This window comes from Babylonia areolata, chromosome 5 (genome assembly GCF_041734735.1).
Source record: "Babylonia areolata isolate BAREFJ2019XMU chromosome 5, ASM4173473v1, whole genome shotgun sequence".
NCBI lineage: Eukaryota > Metazoa > Mollusca > Gastropoda > Neogastropoda > Buccinidae > Babylonia > Babylonia areolata.
This window is the reverse complement of record NC_134880.1, coordinates 35,163,804-35,173,773: the sequence shown is the minus strand read 5'-3', so window position 1 is coordinate 35,173,773 and position 9,970 is coordinate 35,163,804. Positions and strand designations below refer to the sequence as shown.

At 43.8% G+C, this 9,970-nt stretch overlaps 1 pseudogene across 1 annotated transcript in view; it reads left to right on the top strand.

Annotated features, from left to right (window-relative positions):
* The first annotated feature begins 8,632 nt into the window (after nucleotides 1–8,632).
* The window catches only part of LOC143282253 (putative amine oxidase [copper-containing] pseudogene), a 2,155-nt pseudogene continuing 817 nt past the window's right edge, over nucleotides 8,633–9,970 (top strand). Inside the window, exons 1-2 of the transcript XR_013055231.1 lie at nucleotides 8,633–8,735; nucleotides 9,665–9,904. The product of XR_013055231.1 is annotated as a putative amine oxidase [copper-containing] pseudogene (transcript). The remainder of the gene's footprint in view (nucleotides 8,736–9,664; nucleotides 9,905–9,970) is intronic.

The following is a 9,970-nucleotide window of genomic DNA, read 5'->3' as shown; positions in this document are numbered from 1 at the left end:
ACCGAGGATTCCCCACTGGACGCTTGATGTGATCAAAGGTGATCTACAGTCTGACATTCTCATACTTTGGTCAGTCAATTGCATTCAGCATGCTTTTCACTGATATGAGTACAGCTATGATAACCAGAAAGAGCTGGAAGTATGTGTGTGTATTGACGAAATATATTACTGGTTTTGCTATGTGTTGCGGAAACATTATGTTCTCTGTTAACGTTGTGGGTGTGTTCTTGGCTTCAGGCAAGCTATATTTAGTAATCGGGAAATACAGGGTCTGTCACTGGGGGGCGTTTTCAAGTATATTTTTGTACTCGCCGCGACATGTGGTGAAGGTTTGAATTTAAAACGGGGGGGGGGGGGGGGGATATTGTCACAGCTCGTGACATTCATTTGTGTGCGTGTGCTCGTCTCCCTTCCCCTCTTCTCCCTTTCCCCTCTCCCTTTCTCCCTCCTTCTCTCTCCCCCTTTTGTTTCAAAGGTTTTTTTGGTGTGCTCAGTTCAACGCCGAACTGATGCACGTGCAATTCTTGTGATGTATGTCTTATTCCTTCTCGTTCTGAACTCCTGTGTGAGTTCGGAAGTAACATCGTTTAGAACGAAGAGTTTTGCTTTGCCTTTGGAACCGAGTATTGGTTGGAGACGGGTCGCCGTGCCAGCAAGCGAGCTGTTGGGTGCCCTCTTGACAGGAGTTGTGGGGTTCGATTCCTGGATGATCCCCTTCTTCCTCGGTGTGGGTCTGTGTTCTGTGTTTTCTCCTGGGCCAGTGGTGTGCCTGGTTCCTGGTGACAGGTGTGGGGGGGGAGTTGTACAGTTAGTTTGTCCTCGTGGTGTTAGTGTTGTAACTTGTGACATTTGTTTGCATTTTGGGATTGTTTTAACGGAAATCTTTTAAATCCAGTAGTCTTTTATTTCTGGATATTTTGGGGGGAATTAATAAGGTTGTGTTAAGTGTGTGTTATTTTGACATGTATTCAGCTCGAGTTAATGTTTCAAATTTATTTTCCTTTACAATGAAAACTGTATAGATTTTCCAAAACATTTTTGTATCGTAATACGGAGATTATAATATTGCTATTTGGGTTTTGTTTCTGTAGAAACCGGTAAGATATATACTGTCGTTTAGTTACTTGTAATAACACTTTAAGTTTGTGTGTGGGCGTAACTTTTTATCGGAGAAACCATAACGGTTCATGTACTTTTGGCATTTGTGGTTTTTGTGTGAAAGCGACTGCATCGATATCCACTTACTCACCTACTTAGCGTAATGTGTATTGCTAAAGGAAAGGGAGGGGGGCGGTTAGTCTTTTGTAAAAGAGCATAGTCTCCAGAAACATGGGAGTCTGTTACAGATTTTTCCCTGTGACTTTTTCCTGTGGGTTTCCCCTGTCTGCCCCCCCCCCCCCCCCCTGTGTAACTGAAGGAGAGTGTTGCAGTAACTGGGGTTAAATGGAACAATGAGTACATCAGTCCCCGCACCAACAACACGTGATTATGGCATTCCTCAGGGGTCTATTCTAGGCCCTTTACTATTCTCAGTGTACATAAATGACCTGCCGCTCCATATGAAGTCCGTCTGCGAACTTTTTGCGGATGATACAACAATCCACAGTTCTCATACTGACATTGTCGCTCTTGCAAAAGACTTACAAGAAATTACTGATGAACTCGTTAGATGGACCGAACTAAACCACATGTCTCTTCACCCACAAAAAACAAAACGCATGTTAATCACAACCAGTCAAGAGGCAAATTTTCTGTGAATTCATCAATGAATCCCCCCCTCCCCCCCCCCCCCTCGCCCCCCCCCCCCCCCCCCCCCACGCTCTCTTTCTCCCCAGAGTCCATATCCCAATCCCATGAACTGACTTGTTCAAATCCAGTCTGGTTTACTCAGGCGCCACCCTATGGAACTCACTCCCAGAAACAATTAAACACCATTGTCCAACCGCCTTCAAAAAACATTGCCTTTCCAACCTTTTGCCACATGTGCTATGTATATCGTTCATTTTAATGATACTGTTTGTCAAATGTGTATGGTTGACTGAGAACCTCCCTCACTCTCCATCTCCATCCTCCATTCTTGTTTGTGGTGCGGTGACTGTGTGCTTCTTTCATTTTGTTCATTTTTTCCTATGCATTTCACTAACACCATGCTTGTGCCTGTAGGCCGTGTGTGTGTGTGTGTGTGTGTGTGTGTTTCTTTTTTTTCTTTTTTCTTTTTTTTTTGGGGGGGGGGGTTCTTGTTTAAGATAGTTTGGTTTTTTTTTCTCTCATCTCTTTTACTAACACCATGCTTTAATTTTATTTAGCATTGTGTAGTGTAGACCTTATTCAGGGCGGGGACTGGATGTGAAAAAGCACACCAGTGCTTATCTATCATCCTCGAAAGCAAAGAATTTTGTCTTGTCTTGTCTTGTTCCTCTCCCTCCTCGTGATTGCAGCTGCAAGCCGTGAAATATTCATGAGATGTTCAAGTCCTATAACTCTTCGCAGTTTTGCCCCACAAATCACAAGCGTTTATTTCCCTTACTCTGCGTAATTGTTTGCAATTGACTGGCGACAGAAAATAGGCATTCATTTTAGTAGCAATATTAGTGGTGGTGGCGGTAGATGTAGTAGTAGTTGTTTTTGTTGTTGACGATGATGTTACAACCTATTGTATTCTATGTCTATATTTCGGTCACATTGTACTGACAAGGACAGACTGAAAGACGTGTAGTTTTATGGATACATTGAGTTGTCCTGGTTGGGTACTCTGCCGCACAACATCCCAAGCACCTGACTGGCCTTACTGATCCATCAAGCAATTGTTGAGGGGGGGAGACGGAGCGGAAGACAGAAAAAAGAAAAAAAAAGTAAAGAAAAAAAAAGTAAAGAAAAAAAAATACCAGCAAACCAACAAAAACCACAAAAAACAAACAAACAAACCAACCAAACCACACCAAACCAGCAACAACAACAACACCACACACACACACACACACACACAACACCACCACCACCACCACCACAACCACAACAACAACAAGGACTGACAACACACAGAACAGTCAGGGAAAGCATCTGCACAACAACCAGAAACACAGACCGCGACACACAACCGACAGACCGGTAGAAATCGGGTGAACGGCTTTCACAGAGTCGGGTGAGGAGGGGGGGGGGGGGGGGGAGGAGAAGGAGGCGGAGAAGAAGAACACAGAAACAACAGCAAGAAACCCCACAGGCACTTTGAGCTATGGATGGCGTCCACCTGCCGGCCACCAGTTTGTGTCTTGCCCCTGTGGTCCGCCAGGCATGCAGGCTCCGTCTTTTCTTGTTTCCGAAAAGCTGTCACTGACACACACACACACACACACACACCAAAACTTTTGTTCTTTCTATCCAATATATCTGCCCCTCCTTGCTCAACAGCCGTTAAGAAAAAAGAAAAAAACAAATGACAAAAAAAGCAAACAAAAACCCCAAAACACACACACACACACACACGCACGCACGCACGCACGCAAACACGTGCAGATGGACCTGGTGACGTGACGCAGTCACAAGGCAGAGACGCAGTGCAGTGAGATTTGTGTAGGGTGTTCGCTCTCGCTCCTCACCTTGCACCACGCTCGTCAGTGAGCACACACGCTGACACAGGTGTTGATTGATAAAGCAACCATTGAGATGAGTTGTCTTCAGTTTTACAGCTTGCTGTTACTGTCAAGTGGAGTGCTCGCTGTTGAGTCAGTCTAATTCCTACTTGGTTCCATATTTGAGATATATATATACAATTGTGTGTGTGTGTGTGTGTGTGTGTGTGTGTGTGTGCATGCATACACGCATGCGCGCCCGTGTGTCTTTATGTGTATGTGTGTGTGTGTGTGTGTGTGTGTGTGTGTCTGTGTCTGTGTCTGTCTGTGTGACTGTGTGTGTGTCTGAGTACATATGTGTCTGTCTATGTGACTGTGTTTGTGTGTGTCTGTGTATATGTGTGGTCTGTGTCTCTCTGAACCTGTCTGTGTGTGTCTGTGTACATGTGTGTCAGTGTCTGTGTGACTGCTCACACGTGTGTCTTTCTGTGCAAGTGTGTTTGTGTGTGTCTGTGTACATGTGTGTCTGTGTGTGTATGTATCTGTACATGTCTGTCTGTGTGACTGTGTATGTCTGTGTACATGTGTGTCTGTCTGTGTGACTGTGTGTGTGTGTGTGTGTGTCTGTGTACATGTGTGTCTGTGTGATTGTGTGTGTGTCTGTGTACATGTGTGTCTGTCTGTGTGACTGTGTGTCTGTGTACATGTGTGTCTGTGTGACTCTGTGTGTGTGTGTGTGTCTGTGTGTCTGTGTGTCTGTGTGTGTGTATATGTACATGTGTGTCTGTCTGTGTGACTGTGTGTGTGTGTGTGTGTGTGTGCATGTGTGTCTGTCTGTGTGACTGTGTGTGTGTTTGTGTACATGCGTGTCTGTCTGTGTCTCTCTGAACCTGTCTGTATGTGTGTGTGTGTGTTTGTAAGTTGGAGTATTTGCATGTGTATAAATGTGGGGGAGGGGGGTGTAGCAAGCACAGTAGCATCTACTGCGATAAAGATGATTATTTAAAATAATAAACATATAAAAATATTCATAAAGAAAACTTTATTTAGTCTTGCTAGCCTTCCAGCCAATGTTGCTCAGAAAAAAAATGTATCAATCGACATCGAGGTACAGGTGGACTCTAAGGAAATGCACAACGTTCTGTGAAAATCTTCATCTTACATTTCTTTGTTATTTCATACTTTTACATACAGTGCAGTTTTGACAGCTATATTACTCTTTGATTTTTTTTTTTTTTTTTTTTTTTTTTTTTTTTTTTTTTTTTTTGGTTCTACACAGTAGGCTATAATTGAAATTTAAGCGATGATTGTGCAGAAGCAACTTTTTTACCGAATTGAAATATTTCGTTTGAACAAAGAAAGATATTGGCTACATGTTCAACATGATTTCTGTCATATTGTAGGTAGCATGGATCAGCGTTTAAGGGACCATCTGCAGTTATATACGTGAAAGGCACTTCTGCCATCGTAAACATAACAGGGATGTTATTATAAACATAACATCTGCAACTACAAACACAACTGGAAAATGTCAAATGATTGGTATAAGGACAGGCCCGGCGCTTCCTTTTTCAGGAAGTGTCTGGGTTTGTTCCAATGTACCTTTTATTTACCTGTGTGCTAGCTGAATCGGTAGCGTAAGCATCACTGACTAGAAGTTGTGTACCTTGTGTAATGGAGAGAGTTACCACTCTTTACTATTTGTTAATCATTTCATCTCCTGGCCCATTATTTATTAATTTCCAGTTGAAAAACCACTGAGGCGACCATGTGTTTGTTCTGTATTGTCCATGTGTTCTGTGTGGCTTGTTCAGGATTAAAGATGTTCTGCCAGTCTTGAATAAAAACTAATTTGTGTTTGCACATTTCTTCTGCCTTTGCTGCTGTGTGCACATGTCCAATGATTGGTGTAAGGACAGGTCCACCGTTTCTGTTTTGAGGAAGTGTCTGGGTTTGTTCCAATGGACCTTTTTATTTACCTGTATGCTAGCTGAATCGGTAGCGTAAGCATCATTGACTTGAAGTTGTGTACCTTGTGTAATGGAGAGAGTTACCACTATTTACAAAAACAACTGTCATTAAAATCATAACAACTGCCACTATAAATTAATAGCACCTGCCATAAAATCATGACAACATCTGCCACTGTAAACATGACATGAATAAATGGAAACGTTCACCATCAGGACAGGGACAATTCACACTCGACTATGGTGAGATGACTGGGTTTTGCTCATGATTTTATCCCCTAAATGTAAACTACTCGTTATTGTTGCACAACGAGGAAGTGTGTTGGCTAGCCCCTTTCCCTTGACACATGGACATCTATGGTTTTTTTGTTGTTTTCCAGCTGCAAAAGCATTATTTCCAGTTTCAGTATCGGCAGTCTGCCAAAGATGTTGGATTGTTCTTTAAAATAGGACGTCATTCTCCCCCCGATGCTACTTCTTAATTTCCCAATGATATACATCTCTTTGTTTCCATGACTCGTTTATTTTTACACTTTTTGCGATCATACGCTGACCACAACGGGGAGGTGACTGCTGCCATGATGTGGAGGGTTCGTTTTGTCCCTCCTGTTCTGAATGACCACAACAGGCAGTGACTGCTGCCATGATGTGGAGGGTTTGTATTGTTCCTCCTGTTCTGAAGTGTACGGACTAATAGGACAACGCAAGTCACGCAGTTACTGGCTCCTAGTTTTATTCGAAGAAATGTTGGAGATTTGAAAGAAATGTCTTTATATATATATATATATATATAGAGAGAGAGAGAGAGAGAGAGATTCCTTGTGGGTTCTCACACTGTTGTTTCTTAAGTTCGATCGGACCTTCAGGTCTCCTCTGACTATGATATAGTCTCTGGATTCATTTTCTATTCTGTCCAGAATAGACCAAGATGTTTTGGCTGTTTAGGAAGCTGGACACCTGGTGCCGTATTCATGGGGACTGACTTGCCTACGTCGGGCGTAAAGCAGAACGTCTGGACTTTGAACGTCAAAACGTTTGCTGAAGCAAAATCAGTATTCATGGGGCGGGCGTGAAGGTCTGGCAACGAACGACTGGACTTCTCAAAAATAGTTCTTGACGACGCCGTCATTCTTATTCAAGAAAAGGATTTTCCCGAATAAGTTCCCCTGTGCGCATGCTTGTCAGCTGCTGCATGGACTAAAATTTGGTTTGTTCAGCACGGAGTTCACTGGTTTGTTCAGCACGGAGTTCACTGGTTCGTTCAGTATGGAGTTCATTGGTTTGTTCAGCATGGAGTTCACTGGTTTGTTCAGCACGGAGTTCACTGGTTTGTTCAGTATGGAGTTCATTGGTTTGTTCAGTGTGGAGTTCATTGGTTTGTTCAGCATGGAGTTCACTGGTTTATTCAGCACGGAGTTCACTGGTTTGTTCAGTATGGAGTTCATTGGTTTGTTCAGTATGGAGTTCACTAGTTTGTTCAGTATGGAGTTCATTAGTTTGTTCAGTATGGAGTTCACTGGGTTTGTTCAGTATGGAGTTCATTAGTTTGTTCAGTATGGAGTTCACTGGTTTGTTCAGTATGGAGTTCACTGGTTTGTTCAGTATGGAGTTCACTGGTTTGTTCAGTATGGAGTTCATTGGTTTGTTCAGTATGGAGTTCACGGGTTTGTTCAGTATGGAGTTCACTGGGTTTGTTCAGTATGGAGTTCATTGGTTTGTTCAGTATGGAGTTCACTGGTTTGTTCAGTATGGAGTTCACTGGTTTGTTCAGTATGGAGTTCATTGGTTTGTTCAGTATGGAGTTCACTGGGTTTGTTCAGTATGGAGTTCACTGGGTTTGTTCAGTATGGAGTTCACTGGTTCGTTCAGTATGGAGTTCATTGGTTTGTTCAGTATGGAGTTCACTGGTTTGTTCAGTATGGAGTTCACTGGTTCGTTCAGTATGGAGTTCATTGGTTTGTACTGTACGGAATTCACTGGTTTGTTCAGTATGGAGTTCATTGGTTTGTACAGTACGGAATTCACTGGTTTGTTCAGTATGGAGTTCATTGGTTTGTACAGCACGGAATTCACTGGTTTGTTCAGTATGGAGTTCATTGGTTTGTACAGTACGGAATTCACTGGTTTGTTCAGTATGGAGTTCACTGGTTTCTTCAGTATGGAGTTCATTGGTTCGTTCAGCATGGAGTTCACTGGTTCGTTCAGCACGGAGTTCACTGGTTTGTTCAGCATGGAGTTCACTGGTTCGTTCAGCACGGAGTTCACTGGTTTGTTCAGCATGGAGTTCACCAGTTCGTTCAGCACGGAGTTCACCAGTTCGTTCAGCATGGAGTTCACCGGTTCGTTCAGCATGGAGTTCACTGGTTTGTTCAGCATGGAGTTCACTGGTTCGTTCAGCATGGAGTTCACTGGTTCGTTCAGCATGGAGTTCACTGGTTCGTTCAGCATGGAGTTCACTGGTTTGTTCAGCATGGAGTTCACTGGTTCGTTCAGCATGGAGTTCACTGGTTTGTTCAGTATGGAGTTCACTGGTTTGTTCAGTATGGAGTTCACTGGTTTGTTCAGTATGGAGTTCACTGGTTCGTTCAGCATGGAGTTCACTGGTTCGTTCAGCATGGAGTTCACTGGTTTGTTCAGTATGGAGTTCACTGGTTCGTTCAGCATGGAATTCACTGGTTTGTTCAGTATGGAGTTCACTGGTTCGTTCAGCATGGAGTTCACTGGTTTGTTCAGCATGGAGTTCACTGGTTTGTTCAGTATGGAGTTCACTGGTTCGTTCAGCACGGAGTTCACTGGTTTGTTCAGTATGGAGTTCACTGGTTTGTTCAGCATGGAGTTCACTGGTTTGTTCAGCACGGAGTTCCCTGGTTTTCTGTATCCTGAGGGCATCACCAACACGTGCGATCATGTTTTGCTGCACCTGTGTGTGTGTGTGTGTGTGTGTGTGTGTGTGTGTGTGTGTGTGTGTGTTAGTTTTTCCCTGTGTGTGTGTGAGACAGACTCCACATGGCAGGGATGTCCAAACAACTGCTGACCCTTGGGGAGAAGACGGTCCCCTGGGCACGGCAACAGCTGGCAGTGACGGTACAGAAAGATGATGAACTGGTCAGCAGCTCCCCCTACGCCATGTTCGACAGCTACCAACCCCGTCACCGACTTCAGCAACTACATCAGTGACGAGAGCATCGTGGATAAGGTCAGTGTCCTGATATTTTAGCTCTGGTTCAATATTCATGTTCATTGCTAATGGAGGACGGTGGCGGCAGAACGAAGACGCTCATCTGCCAGCCAATACACAGTTTGTGAGTCTGGGTTCCAACCCCGGTCTCGCCCTTTCTCGCACGTTTGACCAGAAAATTAAGCTGTGCGTCTAATTGTATATGGATTTGTCTGCAAGTAGTGACGTCTCCTTGAGAAACTGAAACTGCTAACGAGACTAAGATCTGTTACATGATTAGAGGTGTATGTAACTTTACTGATGCAGCAGTGCCTTTATTGTGTGTTTGACACTTTGCAGTGTGTGATTGTTCGTTGATATGGCTTCCACAATTTTCTGGCTATGCATCTCTTTTATGGGCAAGTTTCGCATATATGATCATATTACATATGCACATCCTTTCATATGACATTTAACAACTAAATTATGGACACCCTTCGATATAACTTCTACCAGTTAACTTTACCATTACATTCTACTAGAATGTGGTGATTGTGTAGCGAACTCCGGTGTACCACAGAAGTATGTATGTGGGTTTCTTTTTTAATGAGGGAGCATTGTGCATTCCATAATTTCAATAAATCATTATTTTTTAAGAGACCGTCCAAAACATGAAGACGAAAAACCCCAATTACTGGTTGTGTGTTAAAAGCAGTTCACAGTTGTACACTGGAATCGCCAAAGATTGTGAAAGCAACTTTGTAGTTACATTTGTTGTTGTCTGATTGGGGTTTATTGTTTTTTGTTTTGATTTTAGGTGTGTGTGTGTGTGTGTGTGTGTGTGTGTGTGTGTGTGTGTGTGTGTGTGTGTGTGTGTTTACGATTGATAGTGAATTGTCAGTCTGGCCCACTTTTTAGTTCGTTCTTCGGTCATCAATCGTTCATTTCCAACGGCTGTGTCCTTTCAGGACCTGGTGTTCTGGGTGACCCTGGGCACCCACCACATCCCCCACACCGAGGACATCCCCGTCACTCCCACCGTTGGCGGCCATCTTTCCTTCTTCCTCCTGCCCTACAACTACTTCCCAGAATGCCCTTCAGTGTCGTCACGTGACAACATCCGGGTGGAGTACGTCACTGCCAACCAGCCGGCGGAGGGACTGAAGGTGGACAGGAGTGGGAACCAGGAGAGTGGGGTGTGTGGAGCGGTCAGCCTGAACAGCTGGTCAGACAGCGGCCTGACGACTTTCTGCAGATTTATATACACACATGCA